The 20,279-nt window shown below is 36.8% G+C and overlaps 1 long non-coding RNA gene across 1 annotated transcript in view; it reads right to left on the reverse strand.

Annotated features, from left to right (window-relative positions):
• The window catches only part of LOC123653069, a 32,760-nt gene extending 14,997 nt beyond the window's left edge, over positions 1–17,763 (reverse strand). The window contains exons 1-2 of the long non-coding RNA XR_006742701.1: positions 17,635–17,763; positions 13,219–13,300 (exon numbers count right to left, since the gene is read on the reverse strand). This is a non-coding gene — a long non-coding RNA (uncharacterized LOC123653069). The remainder of the gene's footprint in view (positions 1–13,218; positions 13,301–17,634) is intronic.
• Positions 17,764–20,279: the final 2,516 nt, after the last annotated feature.

The following is a 20,279-nucleotide window of genomic DNA, read 5'->3' on the forward strand; positions in this document are numbered from 1 at the left end:
TATTTGCATTATATGTAAAGAGTTCAAAGTACTGGATTGAACAATAGACCAATGAAGCTTGGTCTGCATCTCTGAAGTAATCAAAGAGTTAATTTTTATAGTTTCCTTGATTACTTAGGAAAATTGTCTAACCATAGAGCTCTCTGCCATTGTCATTCATTTATTGCCTTTGACTCTTCCTCTGAGTTCTCTCCAGAAAGTAGAGCCTAAGACAAAAAATTTTGTGCAGGCAGTTTATTTTGGGAAGTGATCCCAGGAAACAGCATAGGGAGTTCAGGGTAAGAGGCAAACCCAATGTAAGGGTGTGTTCTCAAATGGTTCACTGTTGTGAGCAATGGGAACTCAATGACACAGGGCCTTTCTGACAAGCCATATAGAGCTCGCCTCAGAATTAACACCTGAAGAAAGGGTGTGTTTATCATCCACCTCCAACTTTCACTGGTCCAAAGCTGCCCGTTGGAAGCCCAGGGGCTGCTGAGGGATGGCACAGGATACAGCAGAAGCAGGTTGCTGTCAGGTTATATCTGCAAAACTGGCTGCCACAGAAATGGATGGATTAAACAGTGGTCTGAGAGGTGTTCCATACAATTATTTAGCCTCTACTGAGATCACACTAAAGAGACTATAGAGAGAGCAAACCCACACATGCCAGTACTAAAACAGGCAGAGGAAACAGAAAAAAAAAGAGGGAGGGGAGGCAGATAATAGACATAACAAGGATAAGAGGAAACAACACGATGAAAAACTCTCTGTATAGTTGGTTGGTTCAGTGAAATGGCATCTCAACTCAACTATGTTCATAGTGCAAAATTTGGTATTAGTAGTATCAATACATGGAATATAAATATATATATATATATATATTTAAATTTCTTTATTGATTAAGGTATCACATAATTGTCCTCATCCCCCCATTCCCATCCCAAACCCCTCCCCATATATGCCCCCACCCCCCTGTTGTCCATGACTACGGGTTAGGCTTATATGCATATATATAACATAATTTTTTGTCATTGTTCTTCCTCAATATGCTATAATAATTTGTAGTAAAAGAAATCAAAATTTATTCTTGTTTTTCATTTTATCCTCTGTTTAGAATCACTAGGACTCCATCTGAATGCTTATTGCAATCAGTACATCACCTCACTGCCTCTCACATGTACCATGCTCACTACTGCATCTGTCTCTTGCTCACATAGTTCTCTTTTCTCTAGACCCAAATTTCTTCCCCAGTTTATCAAAATTCTGCTCATTCTTTATGACCCACTTCACATTACCTCCTCTGTGATTCATTTTATGACTTTACTTTCCTGGATTTATTTTATTCTCTGGAATTATACAGTAACCCTCCCCTATGCTGTGCAATAGCACATCATTGTGTTTGGGGGTTTTATTTATTTATGTGTACATCTACTTATTTAAACTAGATGGTAAAATTTTGGGTCAGAGCCCAATGTTGGTTCTTCTTTGTATTCACTGAAACATCTCAATAACTACCCTTATAATCCTGTCCATATATTATAATATAATGCTGTCCATATATTAAACCATTTAATTTACAAATACCTAGTGAGGTGTATGCAATTATTATCCTTCTTTTGCACTTGAGGAAACTGAGTCTTAAATTGAGGAACTGCTTGGGAAGTTGGAAAGACTGATATGGATCTATTTTATGCCAAGCTTTGGTTCTGAACCACTCTGTTACAAGTTCCCTATATATTCCTATAAAATCAAGCAAGTGTATGGACATACCAGCATAGAACTAAATTCCAAAGTATGGGTTTTATTTGTGAAGGCCTGAGGACAAGATGAAACTTTCCTCCCCTAGGATACATCATTTATATCTCAGTGGCATGTTTAATAGCAACAACAAGGAAACAGCTGTGAGCAATAATAATTGCTAATACATGACTTCTTGCCAGCTCTTCTCTGTACTACATTCGGCATCAAATCATTCATTTATTCCCCAAATATAACTTGGCATCACTACACACATTTTAGCCATCATGAGAAACATGAATATCTTAGTCATGTCCCTCAAGGAGCTTACATTATAAATACAGGCAACATGGAACTAAAGGTTCCTAGAAGAAATGCAATGCTGGAATCATGACTCATGCATATAGAAATCACAGATGCCATTAAATTCATCAATGCTTTTTCACATTTGCTATTTCTGAGATCCAATCAGGGTTTACCAAAGAAGAAAATGCAACAGCCTGAAGAAAGTCTTCAGAAAAACATCATGCTCAAATTATCATACATCTGTGGCCTACTTGTGATGGTGACATTTGTGTCACCTCAGGCTATAAAACAGATCTTGTCCAGTTCTAAATAATAATAGCTCAAAGCATCCAAGCCAAAACAAAACAAGTCTTTGAGATCTGTATTTTACCTTAAAAATTCATTTAGTTTCAGTTCTCCATGTGTGTTTTAAAATTTTTTTTAGAAATTTTAAATTACCACAAAAGAAACAAATAGATCCCAAATTGAAGTCATGCTCAAGTCATTATTTAATTGGTAATTTGCTGTTTTACTAAATTGTAATTGATTTTGAAAAACAAAACAAAAATCCAAAGGCCCAAAGGCAACTCACACTGCATGTCAGATTCAATGCCTATGTGAATACCACTTTTACCATGGTGTCACAGTATTTTTATATATATATAAATATAAATGGCAAATGTGTTTTTTTTAAATATTCACTCTTGTTAGCCATGCCAGCTATGGATGAGGAGAAAATCCCGAGTGTCACTAATAGTAGGAAGGTCTTATATTTAAGAACACTCTTGGGGGAAATTTTGGTAATTGGATCTTTTTGCTATGAAGTTGCATCTCTTATCCAAAGCAAGAATTGAAAGGATATCTGATCTACTGGTCAGTCTCTTTTTGTATCTCAAGGAAATAAACCTCAAGTAACTATTTTAATGAAGAAATATGTCTGATGTTAGTATCCTTCATCTCTAATACTATAATCTTCATCACAGGTAAATGAACTGAGATTTTTAAGTAACTTAGAGTTTCCACAATCAAGTCTTTTCATTGCATGCTCACATTCAGTTTACTTCACCATGATCTTGTCAGAGCCTGTGAAAACTTTCACAATTTTGACTTTCAGTGGTTGATGGAGCAATTGGTTCACAATTCAACTTTGTGAACAAATCTCTGTCCTCAGGATAAATAATATATTCACACATCCAGATTTTTGTTCTTTTTCTTGGTGTCATTTTGGTCAGGATCTTTCCTTTTTCCCAGCTGAACCAGTAAACATCTTTCCTGTAGAGCAAGCTTCCAAAATCATTTGTTTTACTTCACATTTGTCATAGAAAATGCTGGCCACTTTTGTTTGATTTATCATGAATTAAATTTATCATTAATTTACCATTTACCAATCCACTTAATGCCATAGCTCAGACTCTTGAGTGAATTTAGTGGCTAATTTAGTAGTGTGTTTATTTCACATATAACACACACACACACACATGGCTGCATGCACAAACATCAGTAAAAATATAATTCCAATTCAGATATATTTTAACAATACTATTTTGATAAAATATACACATTCATTGACCCATTTGTGGATATCCAGGTTTTAAGACAAGAAAGATGAATTCAGGTTTATAATAATAGTATGATAATAATAGTAATAATTAAATTTTTTCTTTTATAAATTAGTTTAACAATTTATAATTTATATCTATTATCTCAATTGATGCCAAAAGCTTTAGCTTTTCTCTGATCCCTTTGAACCAACAACACAATATTCACTATTTTATAATTCTGATAAATGTAATTGGGAACTTCTAATATCTGCTTCACTTCCTGGACTTTGTAAAAACACAGAGCAAGATCCTTCAAAGTCAATAAGTACTTTCTGAGTGCCTATGATGTGTTAGACCCTATCCTTGGTGGTAAGGGTAGAGTGAAAACAAAACAGATACATCCTTTGCTTTCAAGGAATAAAAGCTCATAAAGAAACTACAGTGTTTTCTCTTCCTCTGTGAAAATGGTCCTTTCTACCTGGTGGTAGTAATGTGACTTGCTATAGAGTAAAGTGGTTGTTACCTATTGCTTAAAGTGACAGAATCTACAGAAAATTTTACCAATTTAATAAAGGCCAATATAAAAAATAAACTACTAAATAAGTAATATGTCCATACCATGGAATACTACACAGCAGTTAAAATGAATGAATTAGATCTATAGGTACCAATATAGGAAGGTCTCAATGACACAATGGTAATACAAAAGTAAGCTTTCAAAAATTCATATAGTTTGCTGTCACTTATCCAGTCCAAAGTCATATTAAATAAATGAATAGAAAAATATTGATAAGAGTTACTTTGGAGAAAATTGGAACTGGGGTGGTATAAGAAGTCTAATTTTATTTGATCACTTAAATTTTCAGAATGAAAACTATTTATATATTACTGATAATAATTAAAAATACATCTTAGACACACCATGTTCAATCTAGTAAATAGGTCAATTCTCACCAAATTCATCTGTAGGTTTAATACAATTCCTATCAAACGCCAGAAATATTTTTATCAGATTTAGACAAGCATACTCTAAAATGTATATGCATAACTACCCCATTTGAGACTTACTATATAGCTACAATAATGAAGATTCTATGATTTTGATGGAGGGACAGACACATAGACCAGTGGAACAGGATAAAGAAGCCAGAAATAGACCTACACAAATATTTCCAACTAATGTTTGACAAAGATGCAAAAGCAATTCAATGAAGAAAGAATATCCTTTTCAAGAAATGGTGATAGAATAATTGGACATCTCTAGGAAAAAAAATGACCTTAGACTAAGCACCACACTTTATACAGATTAACTCAATGTGGACCATGAAATTAAATACAAGATATAAAATACAAAATTTTTAGAAAAAAAATATAGAGAAAACCTCCAAAATCTAGGGTTAGACAAAGAGTTCTGAGATTTGATACAAAAGTAGTCATAAAAGAATTGAAATATTGGACCTCGTCAAAATTAAAACCTTTTTTCTCTGTGAAGTCCTATGTGAAGAGGATAAACATAAAAGCTATAATTTTGGATAATATATTTATAACCCATACATTTTATAAAGAACTAGTATCTAGGGTTTATAAAGAACTCTCAAAACTTAAGTATTAAGCTTGTCATTTTTGAAACTCATAACAAAACCAAATAGCAAAATTACAAAATGAGCAAATGACATCAAAAGACATTTCACTGAGGATATACAGATGTCAAATAAACACTGTGGAAACAGTTATGTCTTTTCTTAATAAATTAAACATGCACCTTCCATATGACCCAACATTATACTCCCGGGCATTCATCCCAGAGAAATGGAAATTAATGTTTACACAAAAGCTTGTACATGAATGTTCATAGAAGCTTTATTTATAATACTTCCAAATTGGAAGCAAGGCAGATTTACTTCGGTGGATGAACAGTTAAATTAACCGTTGTGCATCCATATCATGGATTTTTAATCAGCAACAAAAAGGGACAAACTGTTGATTTACAGAATGACTTGGATAGATCTCAAAGGCAATATGCTGAATGAAATAAGCAAATTTCAAAAGGTTACATGGTATATTCTTCCATTTTTATAACTTTTATGGTAATAAAGACATTTTAGAAATGAACCAATTAGTGGCTCACATGGGTTAGGGAGAGAGAAGAGAAGGAGGAAAGTTAGTGTGGTCATAAAAGCAATCTGGTGTCCCTGTGTGATGATACTTGTTTAGTATCTTGATTGTGGTGATTGATATGTGAAGCCACAAATGTGATAATATTTCACAAACTAAATACACAAAGTTAAAGAGAGAGGGAGAGGACAAGAGAGGAAGAGAAAGAAATGAGTAAAAGTAAAACTAGGAACATCTAAATAAGTTGGGTGGATTTTTTCAATGTAAATATCCTGGTTGTGATATTATACCACAGTTTTACAAAACATCATTGGTGAGGGAAACTGGGAAAACTGTACACATATTTTCTCTGTATTATTTAGTACAACTGAATGTGAAGCTACAAATAATTTCAAATAAAATACATTTTAGAAAACAGTGAAAGCATTTGCAATGTTTTAGCTATAAGGATTGCCTCCACATAGTGCTGAATTGGTGATTCATCCATGTGAGAGTCTTGGTTATATTTTTACAAGTGGCCCAGTGCATGAAATTTGTGCACTGGGCAGGGTAGAAAGTGTCCCTCAGCCCAGCCTGCACTCTCTCCAATCTGAGACCCCTCTGGGGATGCACCACAGGGATTGAACCTGAACCAGAAGTTGGACATCCCTCTCACAATCTGGGACTGCTGGCTCCTAGCCACTCACCTGCCTGCCATCCTGATCACCCCCTAACTGCTCTCCTGCCAAACTGATTGAGGACACCTAATTACTCCCCTGCTGGTCTGATTACCCCCAACTGCCCTCCCCTGCCCTAACCCGCCTCCTCTGCTGGGACCTGCCTCCTCTGTGCAAGGTGGCAGAGATGCCACCTCTGGGCCGTGTGGAGCCATGGACCACCAGGCCTCACCATGTGGACCAGCCACAGGGCCCCGAATCCACTGTGCATGTGGCCATCTTGTGGCGGCCATCTTGTGATGACATCGTATGTGAGAGTTACCTAGGTTTCATTAGTATAGATATTATGTAAAATTATATACAGTACTTCTTATTGTCCACTTATTAGATTCCCAAAGTATATGTGTATTTCCAGAACAATATAAAATACCTTTACTACAGGTTCTCACAAGAAAAAATAATCCTAAACTATCTGCTGTTCATGATACCTTTTGGAATTACAATCCCTTCTCAAAATATAAAGAAAATATTGACCCCCATCACTATAAAGAATACATTTGTGAATGAGCACACACACACACACATACACGTACAAATACATGTTAGCATGTAATTAAAGGGAGGTCACAGACACTGTCCCTTCTTAAAGATTCCTCTTCTAAATATTCTGACTTTTGTCTTTGGCTCAGACAAAGCCATTAGAAAGTTCCCTACTTATACACCTGGACACTATGGTAGGTTGCATAGGTGAGTCATCCTATTCCATTCAGGTTTTCACTGAAATTATGACTGATCATTGAGTAGTACCAGTCCCCAAAACTAGTTATTAATTACTGCTATACAGGAAAATAGAATTTAAAGAAATTTTTATTATTTTAGTGCAGATAGTTTCAGATTGACCCATGACTTAAACATTTCATTTGGAAACTGAGTAGAAGAAACTATGAAACAACTTCCCCCAGTAACTCCTCAGAGGGGCAAGCCACGGGGTTGAGGACAGAATGTCAGGCAGTCAGAAGGCACATCTTGATTCCAGCAGAGCTCTGAGAAGCATGCCCCTGGCCAGAGTCAAAGCCCAAGGCGATGCCTGCCTCCAGCTTACACTTGTCTGAGACTTCCCCAGTTATACTGAGGGCATGGCCCTGCTAACACACACTGATAATGAGGGCAGTCTTGTCAGGAGAACGAGCACTCTGCCTCAGCTTAAGGCTAATTAAAAACAAAAACAAACAAAAAAAACCCACAGATTTTTCTTGAAAAGCCAAATAAAAAGCATCTTCCATAGAAGCTCTAATTCCATTCTTCCTCTCTTCTCCTTTTCTCCAGGCAAGGTAAGAATTACAGTACATTTTAACTTTCATTCCTTTTACCTGAAAGATTTGTATGGGACAAACTCCAACGCAGTCCTCAGTGTTACTAAAGGGTAAATTCTTAGTTTTTCACTTATTTTGACCTCTTGACAGCACTGGACATTCACTGACATTTTCCTCATTCTCAAAACATTTGTTAATAGTCTTCAGGGCTTCACAATCTCCTATTCCTCCTCTTTCTTCATTGTTCACTTCATCCCAGATTCCTTTGATGGTCTTTTTCCTTTACCTGAGCTCTTATTATTACTTCTCCCCAGGGCTCCAGCCTCTCTGCTGCCTCTCCATTTCTAGGTTTCCACCTTGATGACTCCCACATGTACATCTCCAGCACTGCCTCTCCCTGAGCTCCAGATTCTTATCTAAACTTCCACATGCAGAAGCATGGACACATAGGACAAATAAGCTGTAACCAGCACTGATAGACCAGGGGCTGACAGTAGCATAGGGGAGGGCAGAACAACAATAGGAAAGATGAGGTCCTGGAATGAGCTCTGCAGCAAAGCCAACCTGAAATGGCTGCAACAATGAGCAGAAAAATAAACTCTCATCTTATTAATTTGGAAGGTTATTTGTTACATCTGCATATATTTTACCCTAACTCAACTGCTCCCAACCTAGGGGAGATAGGGCACCGGATTTGCTGACTGGCCATAACAGGATGTAACTATCTCTCCCCAAAGAACTGGGCTGCTTAAAGACTCCCAAAGTGGAATTAATTCTGAGCAGTCAAAGCAACAAACGCCTAATATACTGTAGCTTTCACAAATGCATTGTACAGCTCTCATAGAAGCAAGCAATTTAAACTTATTACTGTGTTTGCTCTACATCACTCCCTATATATAGTAAAGTGTCCCTTAAAATACTTCATTTAGAATCAAATGCCCAGAAAAGCTTTTTCCCCTCTGGGGGTAGGATCTGATTTTGATTTTGAATGAAAAACTATGTGCATAAAAATGCTTTCACCTTTATTTGGTGCCAGAAAGTTTCAAGCCAAATTTATAGTTTGCATAATGTTTAGATTTGACCTTTTTGGGTTTTAATCTTGCTTTCTTAATCCACTTTTTCTTTTCCTGGATTTTGACCTTTAAACTTTTCTTTATTATCTAGTACTAGAGGCCCGATGAATGAAATTTGTGCAAAAGTACGCCTTCCTTCCCCCAGCTGCTGGCACTGGCTTTCATCTGGCACCTGGGACCCAGGCTAGCTTCCCTCTGGTGGCCAGCAGGCACCAGGGACTGGGGGCTTCCCTTGCAGCCCTGGCTTGATCTGGAAGGACATCCAGTCTAATTAGCATATTACACTTATAGTATTACAGATTTTGTTTTACATACTTTTATTATCACCAGACTAAACTACTAAATAAATTGGCAGACCATCTATCTACATTATAAAAGGCCAGGGGCCATCACGACCTAAACAACCATATAGACAATTGGTCACCAGGAAGTGCATGGAGCACCACTCAGTCCCACAGGCTCCTATCAAAGCAAGGCTGGTGAGCAGGCAGAGCTGCAGGTCAGTGGGTGGGGCAAGGTGGGCACAGCGAGGTCATTAGCCTCTGGCCCGGGGCCAGGCTGGATGCCTAACAACCTTGCTGCTGCCTTGGTGGCTATGGCTCAGGCCCAGAGAAGCCTGGAGAGAGAGGCAGGGCCTTATCTGTAGCCACTGTGGCTGCTGGCAAGGCCCGGAAAGAGAAAAAGGTGGGGCCTGATCAGCAGCTGCCACAGCTGCTAGTGAGGCCCGGAGAGAGAGAGGCAAGGCCTGATCAGCAGCTGCTGCAGAGCCTACAGATCAGGCCTGGAGATAGGCTCGGAGATGCTGAGTGGCATAGAAACCGACCAATCAGAACCAAATCTGGGTGAACTGCAAGGAGCCAATGGCTGCCTACGAGGCCAAGCTTTTGATGCTGACTGGCATAGAAACTAACCAATCAGAATCTAATCTGGGTGAACTGCAAAGGCAGAATCTAAGGTGTGGATGAGGAGGGGTTTTAAGGGCAACAGCTGTTTGGTGTAAGGTGTAAGATAGCAGTTCAATTTTTTAATGACCAGTTTGGAAGTATAGTGCATATGGCTGGCTATCAGTCCAGATATAGGGATTATGTATTTTTGTCTGCCAAGAGCATTTCCTCCTGCTAAAACCTCCTCCCCCCCCTTCAATTTAAGCAATCCTATCCTATGTAATCCATCTATACTAATAAAAGAGTAATATGCTAATTATAACGGGTTGACTGGCCATCTTTCAGATGTCTGACTTCCTTCCAGACAAATCCATAGAGTTGAAGGCTAAGGCAGAGGCATTTAGGGGCAATCAGGCCAGCAGCGAGGGCAGTTGGGGTGAGATAAGGCTGGCAGGGGAGCAGTTAGGGGTGATCAGGAAGGAAGGCAGAAGTGATCAGGGGTGAGCAGGCAGGCAGGCAGAGTGATTAGGGACAATCAGACAGGCAGGCAGGCGAGTGATTAAGACCCAGTGGTCCCAGATTGCAAGAGGGATGTCCCCAATTGGAGAGAGTATAGGTTGGGCTGAGGGAACCTCCCTATGCACAAATTTCATGCACTGGGCCTTTAGTACATATATAAAAGGCCAAAAGCAAAGTGTCCCCTCTGGAGTTTGACCAGGAGACCAGGAGTTAGATCGTTCACTATAACGTGTGCTGACCACCAGGGGGTGGTGCGAAATGAAAGAAGGCCCATAGCTGGAGGGCCCTGATTGGACCTGGTTGCCAACCAGGCTTAGGGACACTACCCATGCATGAATTTCATGCACCAGGCCTCTAGTAAGTAAATAAGAAAGTAATTCAACAGAATATTCATGATTCTAAAACATATACATTCAACTTTATCTAATTTTTCACAGAACTCTTATCTAACTTTTACAGTCCTATGACATTTCTATTCTCCTTCAAGGTTTCTGTGTATTTTACCTTCTTCTTTCCCTCAATCTTCCAAACCAGGCCTTACATATTTAATTATGACCAAATATTATGTTAAGAATACAGTGGGAACCAGGCTTTGTGTGGCCTAAAGTATATACAATATCTGGAGAAAAGCTAATATTATTAAACTGATTAACATACCTCTACAATACTTGTTTTCTAATATTTTGGGAGTTTATATATTTTCAATCACATTTCCCCATACTAACAAATTTCTGATACTATCTTTTATAGGTAAAATATAAAAATATTTTACTCTATTTTATAGTTTATAATTCAGAAGATTACTTGTATCTTTATTAGTAATTTCATATAAAGTTTTAGAATATTGTTAAATTGAAAAAATATCAATGATCAATAAATACCAATATAGGAAACTTACGCTTTCAGGGAATTTTTTCTAGTGTAGTAACTAACCTTAAATACTTTTGGAATCTTGACACTTTTTAAACAGATTCCTCTTTATATGTGCTTTATAGTGATATATTGTAAGAATTTTAAATCAATGCCAGTATTTAGTGTCTAATCATCATGGGAAAAAAATTTACTACTATGTTTATTAATTCATTAATTAGAATTAAAAAACAAACAAAATGTTTGTACTTTAATTCAAAATTTTGATCTTCTGATTAATGGATAACTATTTTTGATGCAGTGAAAACAATTTTATAAATTCCCTCTTAATGTAAGATTTCTATTGACTTCATTATTTTTCTTTGCCACTTTTGTTTCATATTCCATTAATTTTATGATATTTTCTTTGGCATTTTTAAGTAACTTTAAATATATTGAAAGTACTCTTCATTTATATTACATGAATATGTAATTTCTCATTGATTTTATTACAACATTCCAAAGCATCTTTTCAAATTTCAGTTAGCAGCACTTTTTTTTAGCTTATTCAATACATTATTCATATTTTTAAAAGGGGGAAATGGTATGTTTATAATATGATATGCTGCACTATTTAGTATATTCTTGACAGAAGAGACTGTCTTTTTTACTGATAACCAATGAAAAATAAATCTTTAGTTTACAGTGATATCTATCTATCTATCTATCTATCTATCTTACAATATTTTCCTCCAGACTAGCATCTTGCACCTTACATTACAGACCTTATGTTTCAAACACTGCCCCGTACTTCCAATGCTGTGCAATAGTTCATAGTATTTTTACCACACTGCCACCCCTGGCTGTGTACTTTGGTTCACAGGGTACTGTAAGTCAGCCCAGCATGTACTAGGAGTACCTCTGGAAGCTGTCCTTTCACTGGGGCAGCTGGTAATAAGTTGAAAATGACAGCAAAGTGGCTAAATATATTCTACAAAATCTAAACCAATGATCTCTCAAAAGCAACTACCCTGAATCAGATCCCAGAAATGCCTGTGGCCACTCCAATGCCACCTGACAAAGGCTACAAGGAAGGTCAGAGTGGGAAGAGACAGCAATCTGAATGTGATTAAAATTCTTTTGCAAACTAACATAGCATATGACCATGTGAGCACATGACTAGCATCCTGAAATGCTGATGCCCTGAAGCTTAAGCTTTATTTGCTTTGTGGTAAATCATTAGGTTGAGAGTAGTTTGCAACTTTGTACAAATAGAGAAATAATTCATATCATTGTTAGAGATCATTTTTTTGAAGGTTGTTCTTAGAAAATTACTTTAAAAACTACTTTTTAGTGGTAATTATTTCAAAAAGTAGAAGAATATATTCTTGAATGGAAAACTTCAAGGTAAAATTATATTTTAAAATAACTTCCTGTTTATTTTGTAAGTAATGTATGCAGATGATTCAAAATTTCACCTGAATCACATCTTCCATAGAGAACCGCTGCCAACATCTTAGTCTGTTTCCTTGCAGTATTTTTCTTCAAGTATATTTTTAGATAGTTGACTTCCATAAACAACACTGTGCTTGTCTTTTCTCACATAATATTTCATCATTATGTTTCTATGACAATTAAATTTTATTTTTAAGCAGAAAGAATTAACTATTAAATACTGCACATGAAGTATACTATTTATGCATTTAAAAGTAAACTAAGTAAAAAACTAAAAATTGAAAATAAACTGAAATGAGATCCTGACAGGGTAGCTCAGTTAATTGTTTGAAGTATTGTCATGATATTCTAAGGTTGTGGGCTTGATCCAGAGTCTGGGAGCATACAAGAAGTAACCAATGAGTGTGCAAGTAAGTAAAACAACAAATTAATGTTTTTCTCTCTCTTTTACTCTCTCTCTCTCAAATCAATCAATAAAAAGTAAAATAAAAAATAAACTGAAATGAATCTTTTTATCAAATGTACAATATAGTCACATGCCAAAGATAATTAAATTTGATTTAGTAGTCTAATTGTTGAGATAAATATTAATTTAATATTATAAAGCTATTTTATACATAAAACTTCTTTAATTTACAAATCAAGATTTCTAATATAATATGAAAGAAATTAATTGAAAGTCTTAGAGATAAATTTTATTTATTAATATCAATATGGATTAATTTTTCTTTTCTTTTCAAAGGCATGTGTTCTCTAGCTCTGTCCACTGAAAAGGCCTAGAAACAATAAAACCCCAATGATGAACATACCTGGCACCCAGACTCTGATGTCTGAATTTCAGATCCCATTAAAAAGAACCAGGGCTCCTTGAAGAAATGGCTAATTCTAGGTCTGAAACTGAGAGAATGGAACATGAAGATAGGACATCTTATGCCTAAAAGAAAAATGAAAACAAATGGTGTTTGTCAATTGATCACAGAAGCAAACATGAAGGGGTGACTGTTGATCAAAGATGGAACAATTTCAGCAAAACTAATGAGAGTAATTAGCTAAAAACATATAGAATATACCAAGTCTTTTGTTCATCGTTATGGAGGGAGAGAGAGAAATTAAAACTCGGTGGACACCATTGGAAGTATCTATAGTACCAACTTCTAACTTTATGAATTGGTAATTAAAAGGAAAGATTGAGTATTTACCTTACCTTGAGTATGAACTAAATTTCAAGGAAACTACATAGTCCTAGTTGATGAGAGAAAACCCTTCTTTACCAAAGAATTCCAACTAAAGATGCATCTTTCAGACTGTCAAACCTCAGAGAGAAGGTAGGAGAGGTTAAGGATAAGGAGAAGAGATCAGCCAAAGGGTATGCATACATATGAGCTTAACCGATGGACACAGACAACAAGGGGATAAGGGCATAAGTGGGGGGGGTTGAGGGCAATGGGGAGATAGGACACATATGTAATACCTTAATGAATAAAACAAAAAAAGAATCCCAATTAATAAAATTTAAAGCATAAAATAATTTAAAATCACCATTTTGAAAACCCCTAATAAAGTAATTAATTTGGGTAACGATAATTAACTAGAATCCTCGTTCATGAAATTTATGCACAGGGGTTCTCCTTAGCCCAGCCTGCACTCTCTCCAATCTGGGACCCCTTAGGGGATGTCCAACTGCCGGTTTAGACCCAATCCTGGGGACTGAGGCCTCAACTGGCAGCACCCCTCTCACAATCTGGAACCGCTGGCTCCTAACTTGTCACCTGCCTGCCAGCCTGATCACCCCTAACGCCTCTGCCTGCTGACCTGATCATCCCCAACTGCCCCTGCTTGCTTGCCTGGTTGCCTCCAACTGCTCCCCACTCAGCCAGCATGGTCACCTCTAATTTCTCTCCCTACTGGCCTGGTTGCCCCATGCAACCTGCTGATCAGTCTTTTAGTCATCCCTCACTAACCTAGTTGCCCAACACAGCCTGCTGTTCAGTTGTTTGGTTGTCCCTCACTAATTCCCTTTAGCCTTGTTGCCCCATGTAGCCTGCTGTTCGGTCGTCCATCTAGTTGTTTCGGTGGTGATGGCCCCTGGCTTTTTATATATTAGGATGAGTACTAGTATAATAATTTAAAATCACCATTTTGAAAACCCCTAATAAAGTAATTAATTTGGGTAACGATAATTAACATTAGATGAAAAGATTGATGTGGAGCTTCACAATAGAGGGACCAGATGTCACCGTCTGAAATCACTGACTTATCTCAGCATCACCAAAAGTGGGAAGACTAGATATTTTCAGGTTGTGATGCAAATTGGCACTGCAGAAAATCATTCTTGCCAAAAATGTTCAATTTACATCTAATCAGGACTCCAGGAGTAACTTCCATTTTAAAAAAAAAACATGGGGAGGGGGAAATAAATTAAGTGAACCCCCCTGAGGAAACAAGTAGACTAATACTGTGTGTAGAACATCCTGCAAAGAAATTAGCAGGGTCATTTATGCTGAATTTTGAAAGATGGTCAATACACGGGATGGGAATCATAGTGAAACTATAACCTGCCCCTCTATTCTTTTAATATTGTTTCTGTTAAAAATGTTTTTAACTAATTATTAAAAGATGAGTTATTTTCCAATATGTAACTCATGAATAAGGAGCATATTTGTGTAAGAGTTTCAGGATCTGGCTTCAAGATTGAGGCTGACTCCAACAACCGAACATCCTGGCTCTGGGAAACTGGCTGACTCTCAACCATAAAAACTGGACCTCCGCCTGACTAGTTTCAAGATAATTATTGGAATAAACTCTGCTGAGTACTTGTAGAATATTTTTGAACCCCCTCCCTCTGCTTTCTTTGTTCTGCTTTCCCTCTCCCTCCTAATAACAACCTCTGTCTGTTCTGAGATGTAATGGTGGTCTTTAGGACGAGAGTCCCCATCTTCTCAGGCTGCAGGACCTGAAATAAACCATCTTTCCTTACATCAGCACCTATCTCTTGAGTACTGGCCTTCGAAGCAGCAGGCATCTGAACCTGAGTTTGGTATCAAAATGGCACCCAAAGTAAAGACAGCAGAGACAACAAAGACGAGGTGCCATCAATCCAAGTTGTATGGGGACACCACAGTGCAGGGAGTTCATGATGACTGCAGAGAAATGAGTGGAGTGAGGGTGAAGGGCATGGAAAAGGAGAAGATGGGTCTTTGATTAAAAGGCAAGACACAGCCAAAACCAGTTTGGCTCAGTGGATAGAGTGTCAGCCTGCGGACTGAAAGGTCTCGGGTTTGATTCCGGTCAAGGGCATGTACGTTGGTTGCGGGCACATCCCTGGTAGGGGGTGTGCAAGAGGCAGCTGACTGATGATTCTCTCTCATTGATGTTTCTAACTCTCTATCCCTCTCTCTTCCTATCTGTAAAAAATCAATAAAATATATTAAAAAATAAAAAAGGCAAGACCCAAAGGTAGTCACAGCCAGATGGAGAATATAGCATAAAAGCTGAATAAAACATTGTATCATTACAAATTCACACTTAATACAATATTACACAAAAGCTAACTTAAAATTATTTTCTTAGACTATTCATCTTTATTTTTCCCATCCTTAAAATTTGGACATCACAGTATTTTATTTCCACTACTCATGAAGAAGGCAGAAGTAGATTAAAAAAACATGATCAAGTAAGCCGGACACAGACAACCCAATAAATGCATGCATGTGATTGTTTAATTCTGTAAAGTGAGTCCTGGAGTCCTTCACGGCCAGTGTCCATTTGGCAGCAACTAAAGAACCAACAGAACCATGAAAGGCAAATAGAGCTTGCTTGCAGGAGCTCATGGTGAGTCTCATGACAGATTTTGGATGTCAGTGTTTCTTCTAATAAGATAAAGTCACTCATTTGAATCAAGGATTAAATTTCATCAAAAGAAAGAATTCATTTGACAAGTCCAAAATTACAAAACACTTGTTTTCTATTTCTACAGCAATGTCCTTGTTTGAAAATAGAGCTGGTCTACTTATTTATTTACTTGGTAAAGCATTCTGAGACCTCACAGAGGCACCCTGAGAATCTGATCAACTTTCCAAAAAGTTGACTATTCAAATTTCCCAAAGTTCAAATTTTAGGACTGACAACAAATCATCTCAATAAATACTGGCATTTTCTCTCCTCCCATTTATTGGAAATCAGGGACAAAATTTTGGACACACAGAATTGTGTTTATTTAGTTTCTGATTTTTTACATTTTAAAGATTAAAGAACTAGCTCTATCCTTCCTTCTTTTTGAAGGAAAAGACAAAAAAAATATTTCGGTTCCAAGTTGATGGAATGTTAAATTGTCAGTTCTAGCTTTCTTCTTTCTTTCAGCTTATGAAAAACATCACTTCAAATAAATTGCACAAGTCATCCATTTAAATGACATATACGTATCTCATTTCCAGAGATGAAACAATATTCCTGCAAAACTGAAAGATATGTTATGGGGAAAATGCAGTGCAGAGCTTCTTGGCATCAAGAACATAGAAGTGCAGCTTGTACCTTGGGACCACTCCATGCCTTTTGATTGGAGTGATTATGGTGTCTTGTAAACAATCCATACGGATTCTTTTTGCTCCAGCAATTTCAAAACAAATTGTTGTCAGACACTGGACATCTTTTCATGTGCCCTCTTAATATGAAAAATCATCAGAGGTCACATATTTCTGTAGCATTTGGACAAGGTAAACTATGTGAAGAAAAACAAATGGAAAATATGCTGCATAACAATCTTCATAGAGCGAAGACGTTGCCAGCTACATCTGGTTATAAATATGTGTGAAGTTTCTCCCTTATAGCAGTTTCATAAGGGTTTTCAGAGTTCAAGAAGTTAAAGCATAAAAAAATGATTTTTTAAAAAAACCTTTAAACGTAGTTGAGCTGCAGGCAAGATAGTGACAGTTGTGAGTAAACCAAAGGCAATTGGAATTTGAAAACTGTTTCTTTCAGGAACCTGGCAATCAAACAATAGAGAAATATGTCAAACCTCCTGCATACTATTTTAGGAGGCATCTTTGCAACAATTAGGAACAAACATAAGAATGACTGACAGCTTTGTACAGCCACTCTGAAATTTTATGTGGCTCATAAAATGTATTTGTGAGCCTGGAAAATCATAACATTTCCAAGAAAGACATAGATATGTATTCCAAGTGCCCTTTCCCTGAAACATAGGTGTGGGCATGCGCACACTCAACACTTCAAGATGCTCGCCTCTCCTTCATGCTACTACCCTCCTCCACATGCCAGAGTCAGCTTTGCTCTCCACTCGGGGGCTGCATTCCAGAGCAAACGTCTAAGGACCGATGAATGAAAAAGAAAAACCTACCTGTTACTAGGATACAAGGTCCTTTATATTCTGGCATTCCATAGTAAACTGGAAGCAAGACAAGAGGACTCACTATTGCAAAAAGCGACAATTCAAGCTGTGTCCATAGACATTTCATTACACGCTGACTTAAAGAAAGCTGTCCATATTAAATGCATTGCTGGAATCTCCCATAAGGTAAAAGAGCCACTAAACTGTAGATTAGACACAGTGGAGAAATTTCATTAGAAAGAGCCACATGAAGTTTGTGTCATATGGCAAAGCAGAAGACACTGCACCTGCTTTCAATCTCAAGGCTTCAGCTGAGCTAAATGAGAAAAATATTTGAATCTGTTCAAAATCCTGGAAATAATTTTGTGCTTTACATGGGCTCTGTTATTGTACCTATCAGGGAGGGACTATATGAATACTCTATGAATGTGGTTATGAGATTACCCTCCAGATTTGTCTTTCTTGTTCTCAAGAATATAATTTTCTTTAACATATTGTCATAGTTCCCGTTTCTCAACTCTTTATTTTCATTACTTATTATAAGACTCCTCCAGCTCTTTTTCTATCCCACCTCCATTTGCCACATTGGAAAAATTTGGTCAAATGGCTTAACAGTCTGGCTATTGGTATTAAAATCTGTGAAAGTTGTACAAACAGAGCAATCACGGTGATTTTCATATGACACATTGACATGCAGATAATATTAATATTTTCTACTCATTGTAGCATTTATGTGAAGCATCTAGGAAATTTCTGTATGATTAATTACATTGATATAATTTGAGAGTCATAAGACAATTTAAGTGGTTATCTTGTCACTGCAGTAAGATAGCATGATAAAAATGTAAAATAAATCCTGATATACATTTTGTGCACTATTTCAAGGACAATAATTACTAACTTTGCAAATGCCTCACTTTTTTTAAAAAAGATAAGTAAGAAAGGATGTTTTGGGCAACATTAGTCGAAAGAGTACATTCTGTTTAATTTGCATAGCAGTTGTGTCTTGGTTCTTGGCTCTATTCTCTGAACAGTATAGTACTAAGAGACTACCACTTAAAAGGACTCTTGAGACCAGGTCATGTATGTCAGCAGTGTTTTGTGAAATTAACACATTGTACTTGTCATAGGGTTATTGTAATGGAAATCTATTCTTCTGCAGCAGACTCGAGACCACAGGTCATTTTCCCACCCAAAGACATGTTTTTAAGAAAAAAAAAGTCAAAAGATAGCTGTAGGCTGTTATGGAGTTGACATTGTAGCAAAGATGAGCTAAAATACATGAGCCAGAGCTATAGTTAAGCAAACCTCATTTCTAAAAGTGCCAGCTACAATCATTAAAAATATATTATAATAAGATATTTTTAAAAATCCATAAATTTCCCATACTCTTTACCTTACAACTTTTTGATGAATGAGCTGTGGGACTCTGGATCCTGTAGGCAAGATTCTCTGAGTGATTAGTATCTCTTCTGACTATGGTGTGGTGTCCCTTTCCTCAGAGTCAGGAGGCCTGTGTTTGAGTCCAGCACTGCCATTAGTTGGCCATGTAACCCTGAAAATACCACTTAATCCTTATGGGCCTTAAGTAATTTATTTCTAAAATGAAGTGATTGGATCAACATTCCCTTTATACCATCAGAAATCAATTTTGCTTTGTAAATTGTTGGTTTCTACATATTAAATTATATTTAGATTCGTTTAAGAAAACAATTGATCACAAAGGTACACATCCCACATCCTATGAGGCAAGCAGGCAGCTTCTTGAACATTTGAGGGTTTCCTCACATTTCACAGGCCTTGAAAGAGACTTTATAAAAAACCCAAATCAAGAATGCAATGCTAGGATTTCTATAGCAAACAAGTGTTTCTGCATCATTTCCACAAATTTGGTTTGTAAAAACTATACAAAATAGATGGATTTTCAGCTATTTGTAGGGGAGACATGATATCTTGGGATATTTTATCCAGAACCCTCTGTGAATTGACTATTGTTATATCTGTATTAGAAAAAAATAGACATAGTTAACATAACATAAAATATGGACATGATCAAGTAAGAGCAGATACTTTAATCTACGTTCTTATGAATCTCTAAAATTGCTGTTCTGATTAGTTGGACAAAACAGAACTCAGCCATTCCGTTCCCCCACACACAGTATAGCTGTGATTACCTCTCAGACCTCACAAACAAAGGACAGTAATTATTGATGTTGTAGTTTATAAGCAATACAGATTGAGATAAGTTACTCATTGTTTCTAACTACTAGTAATGTTGGGACCACTCAAAAGTTGTTTATGAACAGCAGGAACAGAAATTGAGTTACATAAAAGGCACATGTATATAATTTTGTAGGTCTATTACAACTTTTGCCTTATAATTACTTTAATGTATGACTTTGTTCCTTTACTCCTGTCTCTGCTTGACCATTAAACCAGGTTAACAAACCAGTGAGATAATTGTCGTGGTGCTTGTTTTATTATTCACTGAGGCAACTTAATATTTTTTATTTATTTTATTTT

The sequence above is a fragment of the Pipistrellus kuhlii genome, unplaced genomic scaffold, assembly GCF_014108245.1.
Source record: "Pipistrellus kuhlii isolate mPipKuh1 unplaced genomic scaffold, mPipKuh1.p scaffold_m20_p_3, whole genome shotgun sequence".
Taxonomy (NCBI): domain Eukaryota; kingdom Metazoa; phylum Chordata; class Mammalia; order Chiroptera; family Vespertilionidae; genus Pipistrellus; species Pipistrellus kuhlii.